General features: G+C 41.5%; 2 protein-coding genes across 5 annotated transcripts in view; one reads left to right on the top strand and one right to left on the bottom strand.

The window, feature by feature from the left end:
- The window catches only part of icln (chloride nucleotide-sensitive channel icln), a 246224-nt gene that overhangs the window by 77898 nt on the left and 148576 nt on the right, over nt 1-19750 (top strand). The gene's annotated exons all lie outside the window — the stretch shown is intronic.
- Nucleotides 1-19750, bottom strand: part of Acsl (Acyl-CoA synthetase long-chain) — a 273218-nt gene that overhangs the window by 205806 nt on the left and 47662 nt on the right. For 2 of the 4 annotated variants that reach the window (XM_067151294.2, XM_067151296.2), the window contains exon 2: nt 15292-15371. The exons of the other annotated variants lie outside the window; for them this stretch is intronic. The gene's annotated coding sequence lies outside the window, so the exon portion shown is untranslated. The remainder of the gene's footprint in view (nt 1-15291; nt 15372-19750) is intronic. 4 annotated transcript variants of the gene reach the window in all.

Genomic DNA, 19750 nt, shown 5'->3' with positions numbered 1-19750 from the left:
GCGAACTCATGACAGGACAGGTAGGGTTGATGTGATGTGTTTAAAAGGAATAAAGTAAGTACTTTGCCTTGAAAGGAACATAACGAAAGTTATCCCACTGTTGGCAGCCCTGAAGATAGTTTTCCGTGGTTTCCCATTTTCACACCATGCAAATGCTGGGATATACCTTAATTAAGGCCACGGCCGCTTCCTTCCAACTCCTAGGCCTTTCCTATCCCATCGTCGCCATAAGACCTATCTGTGTCGGTGTGACGTAAAGCAACTAGCAAAAAAAAAAAAAAAATTAATAAATAAATAGCGATTGCATGACAACATCCACATTTTAAAATACTAAGTTTACTCCAGAACAGTAATGCATATACAGTCGCACTTCCAGTAATGCATCTTCTTGTTCGGGTTCCTCTCCAGACGTACGTGATTAAGACACTCGAAGGGGTACAGATAACAGTTGTTGTTATTTCATTTCCGGGGCTTGGACATCGTGGTCGTGTAGCCCCATGTGCTTGGGTGTGAGTGTGTGTGTGTACTGTATGTCTGTTAGAATGTGTCTGATAACCTGTGTTATTGTGGTGTCTGTAGTACTGTACTGTATTTGTAATTCCCGTGAGGAATCGGGACGGAGGCGTCCGTTGTCGTAAGTAAGCAAGCAACCATCCCGACATTTGCCTGGAGTAGCGGTGGGAAATCACGGAAACACTTCTAGGATAGCTGAGATGGGTACCGAACCCACCTCTTCCCCGTTTTGCATCACGAGGCTGAGTGTAGCCCGTTCCAGCCCTCCAACCAGAATTAAATTGCTTATCAGAGCCGGGAATTGAAACCGGACCACCGCGGCGACAGCTACGAATGCTAGCCGCTACACGTGATTAAGAAACTCGACAGGCTGCGGAGAAGAGTGGCTGTTTGTTGTTATTTCATTTCCAGGCTTAGACAGCGTGGTCATGTAGCCCCGTTTGCTTGCTTGTGTGTGTGTGTGTGTGTGTGTGTGTGTAGTACAAAGCGCACCTCGTTTTGTGCTGGGTTATTTCAGGCGAAGGAGCAGTGTTACCAATGCTGGATTATTTGGGTTGGGATAGGTTAGACATTAGGAGACAAACAGCTCGACTGATTTTGTGGGATGTTCAGAGCTGATCGTGGTGAGATGGCAGCAACACTATTATTTATTTATTTATTTATTTATTTATTTATTTATTTATTTATTTATTTATTTATTTATTTTACACGCATTAATCTCTGCGGAGCTCAAGCGCGACTGTAGTAGCGTGCATTCGGGAGAGCGCAAGTTTGAGTCCTGCCTCGCCCAACCTGAAAGTGATTTTCATGGTGCCCCATGTTAAACACCAGGCAAATGCCGGATAGGTACTTTTGGGATAGGCCACGGCCGACGTCCTTTCGAAATCCTTCACATTCCCATCCGCGGGGAAAAACGCTAAACTGAGCGCAACCTATTACACATGGATGTCAAAACAACAAAACAAAACAAAGCAGAAAAACTTTAATCTCCCTTCCCCATTGTTTGTTTGCCAGCCATACAATAACGTGTCACACCAAGGGTATGTTAGGGTACATCACATTATGTTTACAGTACATGCCTGGTATCCGTTCTGTGGCTGAACTCACTCCCAGGAAACTGCTTGCGCGTCAATATGTCCTTGTCCGACTTCACGCCGTCAGACGCGACATGCAAAATTGCGCATGCTGTTCTTATTTATATCTCAAAAAGTAATTGTCCGATTTTGAAATACTTACATATTTGAACTTGTACGCAGTTTAACTTTTAGGTCAGGTGTATGAATTTGTGCCATTCTATTTAAAAATATGGAGTTAGTATCAATATCTCGGGTATTAATCACCCCATGAGACTGAGTAGCACGTTATTTTACGAGATCCTGGATATCATTTACGAATATGAAAACAGAATGCCGATATCTATAATGGTTTAGAAATTATTTCCGTGTAACATGTTAGATGAATAACCCTGTATATACATAGATTATAACATTACCAGTTAGTTCATTTTTTAGAAAAAGCACACTGATGACAATTTTCAAGTACGGAAAACAAGAAACAGGCCAACTTCACATCTCTGTGCTTCGGAATTCAGTAAAACTGGAGGTGCCCTATTATGATCACGATATCAACGATCATCCAAAAATACAAGCCTGTTTTTATTTAGAAAACATGAAAATTCACTTCATTTCATCAATCAGGAGGGAAGGAAACTCAGAATTATCAATCTGAGAACTTTCTGGCAAATCAAATTCACTACATCTTTTTGTCTTCGACCTTCTTAGCCCTTCATTTTTAAGATGTTTAAAAAGAACGTTTTCTATTGTCAGCATACCTTGTTTAAAAAAGGTCTATAGCATCAAGTAGACGGTAGTAATTATAATAGTCCTTTTCCGTCTGGGGACGTCCACTCCTGAGCATCGGCCTTCCCCAGTCTTTTCCGTGTTCTTTCATGAGCAGTCCGCAACCAGTTTACTCCGGCGCAACTCTTTATATCGTCGTGCCAACGGAGTTAACGACGTCCTACACTCCTCGGGATTGCTGTAGTACAACAGCATAGGAGCCGGTGTTCCTTCCGGAGAAAGGCCTCATGAATGGCGCTCTACTGTCTAACATATGATAGGTGGCAGATCGATGAGAGCGAAAATCACACTGGTAGTTATTCAGAAGACCTCATTCCTCCAAGGCACCGGTTCAACATCCTTTCAAATACCTTACAGAGGCCATTTGTTAGGCACACTGGCCTATGGCTATCCAGGACCGTTGGATCTTTACATGGCTGGGGAATTGGTATTACAACAAGTTCACGCCATTCTGATGGAAATTCTCCCTCACTTCATCTTCTATTGAACAGGGTGGGGATATCATTGAGACATCGGTCATTCCAGTGTTTCAGCATTTGATCAATAATTATGTCGGCTCAGGAACCATCTTCCTCGACAATGCGAGCGCATTCTGCGATTCCCACTCCGTGGAAGGCACGTTATTGGAAAACGTAGTAAATGCGGCAAATGAGAGGTGACAAACATATGCCTCGCGCTTAATAGGCAGAATTTCAGGGTCGTATCCCCCTGAGCTGGACGTATTTGCAAAATATGTCGCGATGTGATCAGCAATGACACGAGGAATAGTAACTATATCTGCACTGATGGAAATTCCGAATACTGAAGAAATGTTCCGGACTCCGATAATACGGCGCAGTTTTGTCCCCACTTGTGATGATGGAGTACGTGCCGTCATGTAAGACACATACCTTACCCAAGTAGATTTTTTGCTCTCTCGAAACAAGAAAAGTGCTTTAGCGAAAAGGCGTTTAAACGCAATATTTTTGGCTATCGGAAGATTTCGACGGTCCACAATGGAACATGTTTCCGGCGAGGGATGCCAGAAGAGGATGGTATTGTTTCCTCTGTAGCAGCCAGAATTCCAGTTGTAATGGAACAAACGTGGTCGTAAACAGACCCCAGCACCTCATCGACCATCGCTGCGCGTTTCGAACATTCTGGTCAATTTGCCCGCCGAAGTAACCAGCGCTTCGTTCCTTCGGACCGCTTTTTATTAAAGAATGTGAGATGTATCAGGAAGTGGGTACGATCACAGGGATCATCGAGTACTTGCCACAGTAACAGGGGAATTAGCACATAGCTGCACAAGGTAACATCCAAGTGGGAGAATGTGCCATGTGCGCTGCTGAGGTCTGTAGGCTCCAATGTGTTGAGCACACAAAGATCGAATTGGTGGAGCAATCGCTCATGAATCCACCGGGTAGCGTAAGACGTAAGAGAACCCCAGAGGCTCTTACGGGCGTTCATGTCTCCCAGCAACAGGAAAGAAGATGGTCAGTGAACGATCAAATCTTTGAATTCGTAAATGTGAAGACCGTAGTCCGGCCGAAAGTACATGTTGCACACCGTTGTCATTACGGGCAACGCAGCAACTCGATCCTTGGAATAAATATGGCATCCTCTCATAGTCAAGTCGTGTCAAGGTCTCAGATGAAATTTCTGTAGACAGACTATATCGTAGCCAGCAGTGGCGGCCGCTGAAAATAATGCTAAGTGTGCTACAGTCTAAAATTAAAAAAAAAAGCAATAACAGAAACTTACCTAATGCCGAAAAATGAAATCCATGCGGCGCTCCTTCTTAGTGCAGACATTTTCTATCACTTTGATGTTGAAGCCTTCTACAGATAACACCGTCTTGTTTTCGATGGACAACATTGTAAGTGCAGTGGTGCGTTCCTGCGACATGGTGTTCCTTAAGAGTGAGTTTATTCTTGTCAGTGATGAAAAACATATTTCGGGTTCTGCTGTCGTCACTAGAGTTGTAATCAGAATTTTGAGTAACTTCGTTACTTTCCAGAACGTATAATGCGGATTGTGTGATAGTATATGCTGAAATTACGGAACAGAGCCTTCAGTGTTTCTGAAGTCCTGCCTCTCACACAAAACGCGTATTTTGTCCTCAGCTTGTTCTTACACAGAGCTGAATAATATTGAACTGCTGCTTCGAGTTCCTATTCTGGAAAGTTTTCGGAGTAGTCACAGAAGTTGATTGAGTTCAGTAAATTCATTGCATCAAGATGATTTAATGAACTGAAGCGATGGTGAGCCTCTTGTGTAATTCTGTCACACCACTTATATTGCGTCAATCTGCCTGCCTTTCATTTTCTTTCCCTTTAAAACTAATGAAGATTCTTTTTAAGCATGACTCTGATCTGCCTCACAATGCATAAGAAATTAGGCATTGCATTCCTTGCATTTATTGCATATATCTACAGTATCTTAATTGTAACTGTTTTATATAAGGTCTATCTGTAGCATTATTTTGCTAAAAGAAGCCATCGAATTTCGTTCAGGCCACAGCCCGATAATTTGGATTTAAGAATATACACATGTTGTAATTGTTGTTTATTGTCATAAGTATGTATATACTGAATAAAGAGAGGGGTCCAGAAGAATGTAGACAATCTTTGATAGTCAATATTAATGGAACACAATGGCATACCGTAACAATTCTTGCACGGGGGGAAGGTTATTTTGTGTGTTCAATGTGACCCCCATTAGCAGGCAAACAACGTCGATGCCGCTGAACTGCTGACCGAACTACGGCTGTTAGTGCTGCCGATAAAAAAAATGGCGTATGGCTTTTAGTGCCGGGAGTGTCCGAGGACATGTTCGGCGCGCCAAGTGCAGCGCCCGCAGGCGACCTGCGCGTCATGATGAGGATGAAATGATGAAGACGACACATACACCCAGCCCCGTGCCAGCGAAATTAACCAATGATGGTTAAAATTCCCGACCCTGTCGGTAACCGAACCCGGGACTCCTGTGACCAACGGCCAGCACGCAGACCATTTAGCCATGGAGCCGGGCAGTGTTGCCGGTGTGATAGCCACACAGGACGCCTCGATGGTTTCTCGTAGCTCGTACAGTGTAGCTGGCTTCTGTCGATAAACTTCATTTTTCAAGGTATCTCATAGGTAGAAGTCAAGAGGTGTAATGTTTGGAGACCGTGGTGGGTACTCAACAGCTCCCCTTCGACCTATCCATCGTCCAGGTAGATTTTCATCCATGTAGGCTCTGACATCTCTGTAGTAGTGAGGCGGGTAGGTAAAATTTATCATTTCCAAACACCTCTCAGATAGCAAGTAAAATCGATGTTTGCAGCATATGAAGATACATCTCAACAGTTACGGTACCTTCAAAGAAGAATGGGCAAATGAAACCACGGGATGACATGCCACACAACACATTAACACCAGGTGGATTAACATGTTTGTCGACGTGAACGTGGGGATTTTCAGGAGTCCAGTACACGCAGTTGTAGCGGTTTACAGTACCGTTCAGTTTGAATTACGCCTCTCAGACCAGATAAACATCCCTGCAAACCGTTCATCCTCGTGAACCATGCCTTCAAACCACTCGCAGTACTACATCCTTCGATCCGGGTCGTCCTCGTTCATAGCGAGCAGCGATCTTGAAATGTACACTTTTCACTTTGCAGCCTTCAGAATTCGTCGTACGGTTTATAAGCTTACCCCGCTTTCACGTGCACCCTGATTCACATAATTTGGAGGTGACCTAGTACAATGTTGATGTTTTTGGTCGGCCAGACCTTTTCTAATGCACATCCTGAACAGTACCGTCGGCCTAACATTTATCCCCATTACGATAAATTGTTGTACGTGTTGGTGGCTGAGTTCCGTACACATTACGTCATTGCCGTTGTACCTCCATCATGTTTTCGTACGATCAGTACCACTTCAACACGGCCTTGCGTTGCTCAAACGACAATCTTAATTCATTCATGCTGCACTGTCATCTACTGGGAAACGCGCCAGTGTTGGGAAAACAATGGACTACGCTACCGTGCAAGAATTCCAGCGATACGTATTAGCTATCGTACCTGCTTTCGACAGGTCGTCCATATAGGTGGTGGTTCAGATAAATGGAGAAAAGCTATCTGATTCGCCGCTGGAGAGAAAGTATGAATGTGGCGGTCTATCTATTAAAGGGCAAGTTTCTTAATAAGTAAAGTATTACCCTAAACGTAAGAGTTGTTTAGAAGGTGTGAAAAACGTTGTGGGTGCAACTGAGTAGCTTGCAGATATTCGTTGTGTTAGTGGAAGGGATATATTTCTATTAGAGAACCTCAGCATAAATGTTTGGGTCACACCACTTGGAGCATTTATAAGAAAAGAATTCGAGTGAAAGCAACGAACAAAAATACAGCTTCACCCCCTTCCAGTACTGGTTTAAATATCGGATTCACTGATATTTCTGTGTACTGTCCTTACTCTCAGGCACGTACCGGTGCCCTATTTCTCAAGAGCATTATCGGCACAATTTTAAAGCAATTTCACATCTGTTTGGCGTGGCAGGTGCAGAAACAGAATTGAGGAACTCAACTGGATGATGAACTGCATCGTCGTCGTTCATGACCGAGTTAATGGACATATATTTCCTCTCTTCTCCCGGAATTCGCGTATGTTTCCCCGATTTATTTCTGCGACCTGCCCATATTTCGGAGTCGAAACAGCTCATTCACAAAGCCATGTATTTTGAGCACTATGGATTTTGTAAATATCTTGAAAAACACTATCAGTTAAATTATCCGGAGACTGAACGATTTTCAGTGATAGCTGATTGAATTCTTGATCTCCCTGAGCGCCAAGTTGCACGCGCATGATGGTTGTAAAAAAAAAAAAAAAAAAAAAAAAAAAAATCTCAATCGACGGCCACAAGCAGGATTTCTTCAGTGAAGTTGCACTTAGTCCTCTCTCGTCTCGCCCTTTACAATTAGGCACCGGCAGTGTCAGATTGAGGTCTCCCGCGTCCCCAACTCCTCTCTGCCAGACAGAGGCTGTTCTAGTCTGCAATGAAACCCCACTAGATGGTGTGTCGTGTACATTTTCACTCACGACCTGCTTTGGGACAGATAAAACATTGTAGTATCGGGAATAGTAACCTTTCTACTATATAAAAATGTGCCAGAATTTACTATTTCCCCTCTGGTTGTTACAAAACATTCTTTGATAAGATTAATACAACAGTAAGACGAAAGAAACAAGTAAAACATCTAAGATGTAAATATTTGCCATATTATTCATCGTAAAAATAATAAATTTGCAAGAGTTTAGAGAAGGCGGCTATAATAATATCTATTTCCACGTAGAAAAGATAACCGATACAATGCGGAAGAGAAGGATTGCTTTCTATGGTCAAGTAACAAGAATGAGCCCTGCAAATTCAACCGAGCGGATCTTCTTCTGCTTCCAAGAAGCTGAAAACAGGGAAAGCGTGGACCGCAGAAAGAAAGGAACAACACCGCCAACGGATGCGGGAGTAGTGGGCAAATGTTTAAAGCCCAGGGAAGGAGACAGTTGAAACGGCGTGGTCTTTAGTTGGCCGGAACGAGACGAATGAATGAATAGTAATAATACCATATGGCTACAGCTGCCACCAACTGAGCTATTTGCATGGCAATTCCGACATTCGTTCTCATTACCAGGTGGTGCTACTGCAGTAACTTAACAGCTACTGTATTTACATAACATGGATTCTTTCCGATGTCGACACGAACATAGCATCTTCACAACTAGGTCGAGATCGAACCCACAATTTTGGGTACAGGAGCTAGCACACTACTCACATGACTATCAACTACCAACATAGGCAAGACAGCTAATGTTCGACCTGAAAAAGCTCATCAGAATGGAATTACGAAGTAGTCTGGTGCCAAATAATGCTTATGGTCACAAGACTTGATAACAAGCATTACTCTTAACATGCCAAACATATTATCAAATAATTTCTAAAACTGTCGATCTCAGTGCAGCAGTCTGTTAGTCGTTGGTCTTCTGTTGCTAAGTCAGCGAGTTCGATTCCAGTTGAGATCGGTAGCATTAGAGGGCATTTAAAAGCGACAATTATGTGTTGTTAGCCTCCAGCACGTTAAAGAAACACTTGGAGGACGAAATATCGCCATCCTGGCGTCTCTAAAGAGCTATAACAGTTAAAGGGACGTTAAAAGGTATTTTTTCATTCCAAAACCGGTTTCATTGGTTAAAAAATTTGGAATATAATCTTCCTCCAATACACGACATTGCAAAAGAACATCTTTCCAACCATTTTAAGTAGAAATGTCAGAACTGCTACAGATGAGAAAGCCGAAGAGTTCCAGACACGAAAAACGTTTCTTTCTCCTCCATAAAATGTTACGGGTACCTTGAAAGGATGGGTTGCTACCTCTCAATCTAACCACGCATCCACGGGAAAAAATAAATAGGCAATTCTGACACTAATCCTGTTTCATTTCTTTACTGATGGTAAGATATATGCTACGAGAAAATAAACTTTTCAGTTTATTTCCGTTCATAGTTGCAATATTTCATATATGCTATCGTCGGTACCATCTAAAACTAATGAATGTAAAATTCCCACTATCCAATAGAAAAAAAACAGGACAATGCGACATTATAAATCACTTGGCTTCAATTTTACGTGGTCGATCTTATAATTGTCGTAGTAGCTTTAATTTAACTATATTAGAATAAATATTCCTTACTACATGCTGCAAATACATTTTTAACTAGTTACCAAATATGAGGTGGCAAACTCGCGAATATGCTATTTACGCTTCCTAAATTTCAAATTATCTCACAATCCCCTGGTTATTCTCCTTTTAACTCTACAAATAGTTGATGGTAAATAACAATTATAGCCACAAAACTCGAAAACAACCATTACTCTTCACTCACCGTAGTTCTTTCGCAAAAAGGAACATAAGACAGAAAGAAATAATGAGAACACAAGCTCCATACATCTATTCCCACAAATATGATTTATCAGGTAACAGTGGTTCCATCAGGTTACTTATTTTCTGTGCTAATAGTTTGGTGAGTATTTTAAATGCCACCGACTCCAGGGCTATCCCTCTGTAAGATTCTGGTTTGCTTGTGTCCCCTTGTCCTTTATATAGCATCTTTATGACTGCCTTCCGCCATGCATTAGGTATGTTACCAGATTCCACGCATTTGTTCATTAGCATTGTCCACACTGGTTCTAGGTACGGTAATGTAGCTTTTAGATGCTCTGCGCAAAGTCCGTCTATTCCCGGTGCCTTGTTTACCTTGCTTGTTGAGATGGCCTTTCTCACTTCCTCACTTGTGAAGATTGTAGTTCTTTCTATCACTTTCCTCTCCTCTAACTTCGGTCTGGTTTCCTTAAGGGCTAACACACCTCTCATATGATTCTCCCAGGTCTCCATGGGTATGTCTGCTGGAAATCGCGGCTGCCGTGGTCTGAGTGCCTTATAAGGGTTCTTCTCAGCATCCTTTACAAGCTTTTCGTCTTCCTTTGCCCTAAATTCCCGTTTTTTTCAGCATTAGTAGCGCCTTGAATTTCCTCCTCGCTGTCTGGTAGCATTCCAGGTCTCTTTTGTCTTTCGTTCTCCTAGCTATGTGCAATTTTTCTAGTGTAATTCGCCTTTCAATGTAACACTCCCTGTCGAACCATTTTTTCGCTTTCCTGGTGTCCTCCCTTGGTGCATTTCCTTCTTCGATGAATTCCGTTATTCCTGCTATGGCCTCATCCAGATTTCCCTCGCTGATATCTTGTAGTATGCGTGGTATCTTACTAGTGTTCTCCTGGAGCATATATGGGTCCAACCTGATGAACAATTTGGATTCCGGAAAGCGAGATCCACCCTGATAGCGGCGAGCTGCCTGCTAAAGGACATACAAGAAAGAACACAAGCCCACGGGAAGAAGTATGTAATCTTCATTGATTACACCAAAGCATTTGACACTGTCAATAGAAGGAAATTAATCGAGAAACTGGAAAGCCTCGTCGGACGATCGGATATGACGAATTTAATAGCTAATATACTAGTGGCAAACCAAGTGCAAATCAGTGACGGGGTATCCCAATCAGACTGGATAGATCAGACCATCGGAGTGCTACAAGGGGACCCCTTGAGCCCTTTATTGTTCAATGCGCTGACCCAGGATCTCCCTACAAAAATCAAAGAGGGAGCACAAAATGTAAGCATATACATACATGCGGATGATATGGCACTAGCCGCTGATAACATAAAAGATTTGCAAAACGGAATGGAGCTTGTCACGCAATGGGCGGATGACAACGAGCTAAGGATGAATCTAAAGAAGACAGAATTAATGGTATTCAGGAGAGGAGGACACTTATCGAAAGGTGACTACATTGTATGTGGGGGACACACATTAACACCGATAAACCAGTTCACGTATCTAGGGATAACACTACAAGTCTCCGGGACGACCTTCTCAGTACACATAAAGAAGAGATTAGCTGCTGCACTTAGAAGCATAAGTGAAATCAAACATCTGCAAAGAATGTCGCTGGAGACGGCCATGAAACTTTTCCAAGTCAAGGTGCTACCAACGCTCACATACGGATTAGAAGTAATATGGGAGTACCTATCATGTAAACAGCTACGAGATCTGGAAAGCATGAAACCGAGATACCTTAAGAGGGTCCTAGGGGTATCGAAATTCACCCGATCCCGGTACGTATATGTCTTAGCACGGGAAACCTTCTTGATAGAGGATTTAAGAGTACAAATGCCTCTACAGCAAACTCCGGCATACGAGGAGCTGTTACGAGAACTACGGGAGAAAAGGGACTCGATCGAGGAAAGCTTTTACAGTACAGACGCACTGATAAATAAGGATTGGATGAAAGAGGAATATGAGTTGAGACATTTGGTGACACGCTTTGCAATACACGGCTTTCATCACCGTATCTGTGCCAAGAAGTCCTACCACCGGGCCAGCCAGGAGTGTGTATGTGTACTGTGCAAAGAACAGTGTGATACATATCACGTAATGAAGTGCATGAAGAGAACAGTCTCTCTGAAGCAATTTTGCTCTGAACAAAGTGCTCCTTAAGCGAATTGTAATTTAATTGATGTAATATGTAAATTTTGCACATTGTGCGCAATAAAATTTATTATTAAATATGATTTATTTAGTTATTTATTCCGTTTAAAGCCATTAAAGACTACTACTACTACTACTAGTCCTGCAGCGAGGCCCAGCGCGCAACACTTCAACCCCAAGGACTCCGACAGCCCAGCCACGTACTGGCCCAAAACATTTGTCTCATATTGCCCACCGCAGTCCGTCGTACTCTTCGGGCTGAGTGGACCCGGAGTAGACTAACCTTGACTACTTCCCCGCAATAACGCGTGCGCTGTGCACAACGAAATGTTCAGATCGCTCACTATACGAATTCTCGTATGTTAATAACAAATTCCAAAGTAGGCTAATCGCAGTTCGAAATAAAACGATAGAGATATCTCGTGCTCTGAAATAATAATAATAATAATAATAATAATAATAATAATAATAATAATAATAATAATAATTGTACCGGGTGGTACACCTCCACGTCGCTAATTCAAACTTTGCGCCAGTTGAAACTCCCCTACTGGAGGAAGTCTGAACTTTATCTAATGTGTTAATTTTCATGTTTCTCAGAATATGTCACTACTTGGAAATTTTGAAGTTTCTGAACTGGGTCGTTTTCGATGTATTTTTGTTTTGCCTGTAGTAAGAAGTGTGAACATTCTCTTCTAGAGGACACTACTGAAGAACTACAATGGTGCACCCTAGTGCGAAGTGAAAGAACTGTTTTTTGGAGAAATTTTTATTTCAAAAGTTTGTTCCTTGTTAAATTTCTTTCTGTTATTGTTTAAGTTGGCTGTATAACCCTTTCTTTCCCCTTGTTTTGAATTTAGCCAATCCCGAATTTCTATAATTAATTTATGACCAATCAGGTGTATCTTCCTCAACAGGGATATGTTGCTTAACCCTAGCCAATAAAATTATTGTGGGAGGGTGTTCTCATTCCTGAAACGCCTCGAACTTTCCGCGAGAGTATATAAACTGCTGATTTTCGGGTCTCCGCGCCACTTCAGTAACATCTTTCAGTGTGTAAAGTACGTAGCAGGGGGCGGGAAGCGCCTCTTTCTTCGGGCAGCAGTTCATCCACAAGGTAATGGCCGTTTAATAACTTCTTTTCTTGCTAGCTCAGCAGTTTAACTCTCGGGGCAGGTCCGAAGCCTTTTACCATGTAACTTTCCCTTAAAATGTAAAGACACTCGATATCTATTCTGTTTAATTATAAATTGGGATAGAGAGTGCTTAACCCTCTCGAGCTCCCACTCATATTGCATTGAGGTGAACTTATTTTCTCAACCGTAATGTAATGTAAACTGTTTCCTTCTAAAAGTCTCCTCTTTAGTATGGGATTAGCCCTTGCAGTAACGGCCTAGTGCCAAGTAGGTTTTATATAAAATGTGTTAGGAGTGCAAGAACGCCTCCTCTCAAGTTGGTATTTTAGAGGCCACGTAATTAACCTTTCCTTACTTAATAGGCCTCAGTAGGTTGGGTATTTTTACCCCTGTGTTTATGTCCTTAGAGGACAACTTGAAGGTGGAGTTTGGTGTGGCCTTTTATAGGCTTGAACGTTGAGAGCGGTTTGCCCTTTTTGAAATTTGGTTCTGCGTGCCTCGAGGAGGCTTTACTGTGTAATTTGGAGCAAGTGCTCCTGGGCATGAATGGGGTTTTCTGCCCCTCTGCTGAAACTTGTTTTGGGGTAAAGCTGGGCTAATTGCTCAAGAATTGTGAGTTCGGGGCTCGAAGCCCAAATCCTGTAAATACTGTAATTGTACTTTTGTTGCCTTGCTACTCTGTACCTGCCATGCTTGTTATTTCTTGATTTTGAAAAGAAAATATAACCTTGTTAAATTTTATCTTAACTTTAATTTCGTATTTTGAGGCCCGTTCACCCCCGCACCTTCTTTCACCTCTGCTGTTCCACAGATACCTCGGAATAATAATAATAATAATAATAATAATAATAATAATAATAATAATAATAATAATAATAATAATAATCTGGCAATTAAGAAAAGGAAATTCTTAGTCCCAATCTCAAAGATGGTGTTTACAGACTTCGAAGACATTTAGAAATTTACACCCATACCGAAAAGATTTCACGTGTAATCCGAAAAAGAAGGATAACATTTTACGCTCACCTCTTCAGACTGCTAGTTAGAAGAATATGTAAATATGTACTTCAGAAGTCTCAAAATGATTCCTCCTTGGTTGGTGGAGATCGATAAGGATCTTTTAAAGCATGGAATCTCAGATACGGGCATTCAACTCCGTGCACCACTCAAACACAAACTTAGGTTCACCAAGAAGAAGTCCCAACTCGACTGAAGCATGTCCATTCTGATGCAGGGAAGAAAGCACGCTCCGAAAGGATGAAAACCTGATGGACCCGCAAGAAGACAAACAGCTGAAATCTCGTGGTCCTTAGTGGCCCTAACGATGAACAGTAATAATGATTATAATTATTGAACACAAACGGAAACTTTATTAGAAATTCACATATCCATCTGCAATTGGCATCAAGCTGACTGAAAATGAAACTAAGTAACACGAAACATATTCAAGGGGCCTTACTCGCGTTTAACTCAAAGTAAGTTACAATACAACCATGGCGAATATAAGAACAAGTGTGAGGACTCCTCGAGTTCAAGCGTGCCCCGCCAGGCGGCGCCAGAGTGGACAAGCTCCACAGTACCGATCAGCTGGTCTTAGGAATGATACTGATAAGTACAGTATATACTATACACTTAAAAAAAACAATGAGAGATTACAATTAAAATACAACGGCAGGATACAATGGAAAAAATCGTGGATGGAAATAAGAGCTACGGCCTTCATCATATATTGCAGAAAGCACACGTTACTGGAGTGTACCTACATATACAGAATGTCTCCTGGAGTAACATTTATCCTTGCATAAACATGAACAGGTTGCAACCAATTATGCATAAAAAGTACGAACAGAAACGCTAGTGTGTGATTTGCAAGCAAGTTCTTCTGGAAGTCTGGTATGTGTGTGTGTTTACCTAAATCAAGTAAGTAATTCGTCTTTATTCGTGGCGAAGTTAGGGCTCAAGACCCTCTCTTACACTTAACCACAATATTTAAAATAATTAACGTACATATAATATTTAAATACAACAAATCTTTTTAAAATAATATGGTACTAATAGAAAATTTGGAGATTGTAATAAAAAACGATTATAGAATGAACAACACGACAATTAAGTGTACATGATAATAAATATAAAACTAACACTAGTGATAATAAGAGACGGAATAATCCATCTACTTTATGGGAAAAACTATTTAACTGGATTTCTTCTCTTAGCTTAACTTCATCAAAAATAACATCGTAACGTGAATTATCACTCTTTTCATCCTTAAGAAAATCTGAAATGGCATTTATGTTATGCGTATTAACTCCATAAGGGCACTTAAGCCCTTTTACAAAGTTTTCTCAATTGACTTTCTGAGGGCAGAGACAATGGCGGAATCCTTTCGGTGATTTTTCTTACCAATAAACTCTCTAAAATGAATTAAATTGTTGTATCTCATTCTATTAGAAGATTTCACCTGGCATTTCTTAAGCATGGTGTCGATTATCATCTTTTCCTTCTTGCTAAGGTGTTTGTTATCTCTATAATTAAATGACTGCGTATTTCTAACCCGCTCCTCCAACAACAAATTCATTCTCAATTTTTCTGAGTTCAGACTGGACCTAGCTGGAATTAAATTTCGATTAGCAATTTTTAGGCACCTTTTGAGCGATAATATTGCCTTTCCAGCATCAGAAAGTACACTAGAATTACCCAAATTTTGATCAACATTAGACTGACCTTTTAATTCACCGAACCCGGGGCCTCCGGGTAAGAGGCAAGTACGCTACCCCTACACCACGGGGCCGGCTGTTTAGGAACTGAAAGCAAAGAAAATTCAACTTATTCACTGAAATATCTCGCACAGTAACATCTCCCGCACTTTTCTATACTCGGCTTGCCGGAACTACAGGAGCACGTGTTGGATATAATCGCTTGCAGTGTCCGATTCGTTGGCTGAATGGTTTGATTCCCGACAGGGTCGGGGATTTTAACCTTCACTGGTTAATTCCAATGGCCCGGGGGCTGGGTGTTTGTGCTGTCCCCAACATTCCTGAAACTCACACACCACACACAACACTATCCTCCACCACAATAACACGCAGTTACCTACACATGGCAGATGCCGCCCACCCTCGTCGAGGGTCTGCCTTACAAGGGCTGCATTCGGCTAGAAATAGCCACACGAAATTATTATTATTATTGTCGCTTGCAGTGTTTGCAGTGGCGCGACCACAATCTACCAAGCTTTATTGGCTGCGTCCTCACACTTGATCTTAACTGAAATGACGTGCAACATGCCAACAACACAAACCTGAACACTGTTTTTACTTAGTGTGCTTAGTTTATTGGTCAATGATTAATGATGGTGGAATTACTGCGAATGAAAAGAACATCAACATTGTTTGGGTGTAGAAGAGACCGTCGTGCGTTGAGAATGATGCCCGCTTAACTGAAATTTTTCTCTGCAGCTGCATTTGACGCTTGCATACATAACTTTTATGGCGATTTGGCAAGGTTGTAGATAGTTTTGTCCATGTGTTCTCCAATAGGACGCTCTATCTTCTTCCATTACACAATTTTGGTTTAAATATCTTTCCAGCTCATTTGTTCGAGTGAGACCATCATCAACATCAGCCCACGAAGCGAACTCATTACTTTGGAAGGCTGTAGCATATTCGTGGAGTTCCAGGACCATGGAAGATCGGAATGCTCATCATTCACGCACGCCTCGTTCATCATAAGGCTTATATACCTAATCAAAAAAAGAAAAAAATAATCAATTACAACCCTATGTAAATCAGCATCAAAGTGCGTCACGTAAGGTGAAAGTATTACGCAAACTGAGGCTGCTAACAGGGGAGAGAGGTGTAACAATTGGTAAATACTGTACAATCTCTATGCTATTTTCATACAAGAAATTTGGAATTAGTCAGAAGCAAAGTGAATACTTAGACTGATGGTTCCTGAACACACTATTATCCTGAAGAACACGTTAAGTCAATGCAAGTTAGTGCATTCCGTTTCCAAATCGCATCTTTCATTGTCAGATATAATTTTCAGGGCGAAATGGTGCCCGTAGGAACGTCGCCGCCTTATGGTACTTATGAATGATGAACTTTTCTTCCATATACGATTTGATGTGACTGCGCAAAAGTTATATTTTAGAGGCGTCCCCAGTATGAGGCTGAGTCAGATGTAGGAGCGTCATTTTCCATGGTAAGACAAGGTGATGTGTGGGTGACTTCTCGCATTCTAATTCTTTTGATGCTTCCCCGTTGGGCTGTATCTTACGTACATTGTGTATCAAGATCGCCACATGGAACGAATTTAAATTGCCTGGTATTTCAAATGGCAAAGCCGAAGCATGTAGTAGGCTAAGTAATATCACAAATACATACCTTAAGGAGTGCGATCAGTTTGTTCATCAGCCTGATATCGACTCCATCCAAATGACTTGCTTGTCCATTTACAGAAAGTTTCTCTCACAAAGCCGAATACTGACACAGTGCAGATTCTAGCATCATTAAACGAGTGTTCCAGCGAGTGTCATGGGATTGTTGCAAAGATATTTCAAGAGCGCTTACTAGGCCACTTCGTTTTACGTATATAACAAGTCCTTTCGTCACAGACATAAGGGCACCAATGCGAAGGCAACAAACTGACATAAACTGGGTACTGAACGCATTTCTTACCACCATGTTGAGCATATGACAGGCGCAATTCAGTCCTGTATAATCACGCAGTGCGTCGATTATATTGGCATCCTGATCAGTTCCATTGTAAACGGCACGTCTTTTAGTAAGAATTGTCTGGAAACCTGGTCGTGAACAAGACACGGGACTTGAGTTCTCATTTAACAAAGTAAGAAACCGTGCACGTTACGTTACATCTCCACATATCCGTGGTGGCTGCGCATTCCATTCTACTCATAGGGTTGAGTACGTCCAGCATAATTTAATCTCGTAGACGTTTAGCTCTTCCTGCCATATGTAGGGACACGGTTGCGGATACTTCTCCATACACAGCTCCAGTGTCAAACAATGTCTGACCAAGAGCCAGAAAGCTATCACCACCAAATGTCTCACATGACCTTAAGTCTCAGGCACTCATACCAGCAACAATGAAGTCCTGAGCAGATTTAGTAAGACAATTTTTTTTCACGGAAGATGATTTGTTGTTATTACGCATGGATGACGAGAAATGTGCGACGTACCGCTCAACACTTCAGAGTGTGCACAAAGTTCACCACACGTCGTACAGCACATAAAACGAAAGTCTTTCCCATCACCGTCAATTAGAGGCTTGAATACCGAACAAATACGACTTTTAAGGTTCGGATCCGGTTCAGAAGTCTTGCATTGTCTACTTTCTACCTTTTCCCTTACTTCACGTTTTCTTGCTACGGTTTCCTTTCTTTTGAAACCATAGTCCGCATTCATTTCAGAAAACAGGGCATTTTTTTTTTTTTTTGCTAGTGGCTTTACGTCGCACTGACACAGATATGTCTTATGGCGACGATGGGATAGGAAAGGCCTAGGAGATGGCAGAAGCGGCCGTGGCCTTAATTAAGGCACAGCCCCAGCATTTTCCTGGTGTGAAAATGGGAACCACGGAAAACCATCTTCAGGGCTGCCGACAGTGGGATTCGAACCCACTATTTCCCAGACGCAAGCTCACAGCCGTGCGCCCTTAACCGCACGGCTAACTCGCCCGGTTTTCTCCTTTCATATACTAAACTGTATAGTAGTTCAGATCGGCCCGTGTTTCTTAAGTTCGAACCTTTTAAAGCCCAATGCCGAAGCTTTTGTCAGGTTTTACATGTGGGCAATTACTTCCTTGGTATCAAACCTCCATATACGATTTGATGTGACTACTACTAGTAATAATAATAAATTGTTTTCATTCCTTCCCTGAAGGGGGAAGCGGGCCTCTTGGTCTGTGGCGATGGAGATGTGTGGAGAAGGTGAGGGGTTTGGCGGCTGTGGCCTATACTAGGAACTGTCCCAGCATTCGCCTTAGTGCAGAATGGAAACCATGGAAAACCATTCTCAGGACAGCCGACTGTGGGGACCAGACCCTCTCCATCTCCCGAATACAGAACTGTCGGACTATAGACCAGCCGTGGCCCCTTGTAGGTCGAAGTCTACTTTGAAACATTAAAGATCATGTTAAATAATTGGTAAATTTTTGGAATACATCTTTTGCAGCCCAGGATCACTGCATTCCTTCCTTGGCAACCTGCCGTCTTTCCGGCGTCAAACTACTGTTCTGCTTTTGTTCATGGAAGCCCTTGAAGTCGGAACTGTGCTCGATTTGACATGTCCTCTCGTCTTAGTCCAGCTTTGAAGGAGTCCTTCCTCACCTTCTGGAACCACTTGTCAGAAACTTTAAATCTACTATCAAGTAGAAGGAATGAGTCTACCCCTCTCAGTTTTTGTTGTTGCTATCACATCTGACATCATCTGGGTAGTTAAATGAAGGGGTATGTTATTTAATATCTGTTCAAAAATGTCTGTATAACGGAGTACACTGCGGAGCAATTTGTAGCGAGTAAAGTTAACATTCTGGTTGGTAGCAGTTCGTGTAACTGTACGATTGTTTTCAGAAGTGTTTGTTGCTGGGAAGTAAAACGGTTGCACAGCTAAAATATATGTTCTAGATTCTCCAACAATTCTGTCACATGTACAATATGGGGTGTCGGCAACATGAATACGAAAAAGATGATTGATTCTGATTATGGTTGTGATTCGAATTCCATTTAGTATTAGTATTAGTATTTATTTATGAACAAACAGGCTTTCCGCCCCATTACATGTTCACAATGCAATAAGACACAATATTAATAATTATAATTAAAAAAAAAGATAATAAAAAATAATAATAAAATAATGATAATAATAATATAATAATAATAATAATAATAATAATAATAATAATAATAATAAAAAAATAATAATAAAATAATGATAATAATAATATAATAATAATAATAATAATAACTAAATACATAATAATATAATAATGATAATAGAGATAATAGGAATAAATAATAACAAAAATGATAACAATTCTGTAGCAGTCCTCGGCTCGAGGATCCAGCCGACTCATCACTTGTCCTTATGCCTACAGCAACTTTCGTCACATTCATTTTCCCTGACATACTCCCGATCAATACCAAAACATCGACAGTCAGCAC

The sequence above is a fragment of the Anabrus simplex genome, chromosome 7 (genome assembly GCF_040414725.1).
Source record: "Anabrus simplex isolate iqAnaSimp1 chromosome 7, ASM4041472v1, whole genome shotgun sequence".
Taxonomy (NCBI): Eukaryota; Metazoa; Arthropoda; class Insecta; order Orthoptera; family Tettigoniidae; genus Anabrus; species Anabrus simplex.
This window is presented reverse-complemented; position numbering and strand designations above follow the sequence as displayed.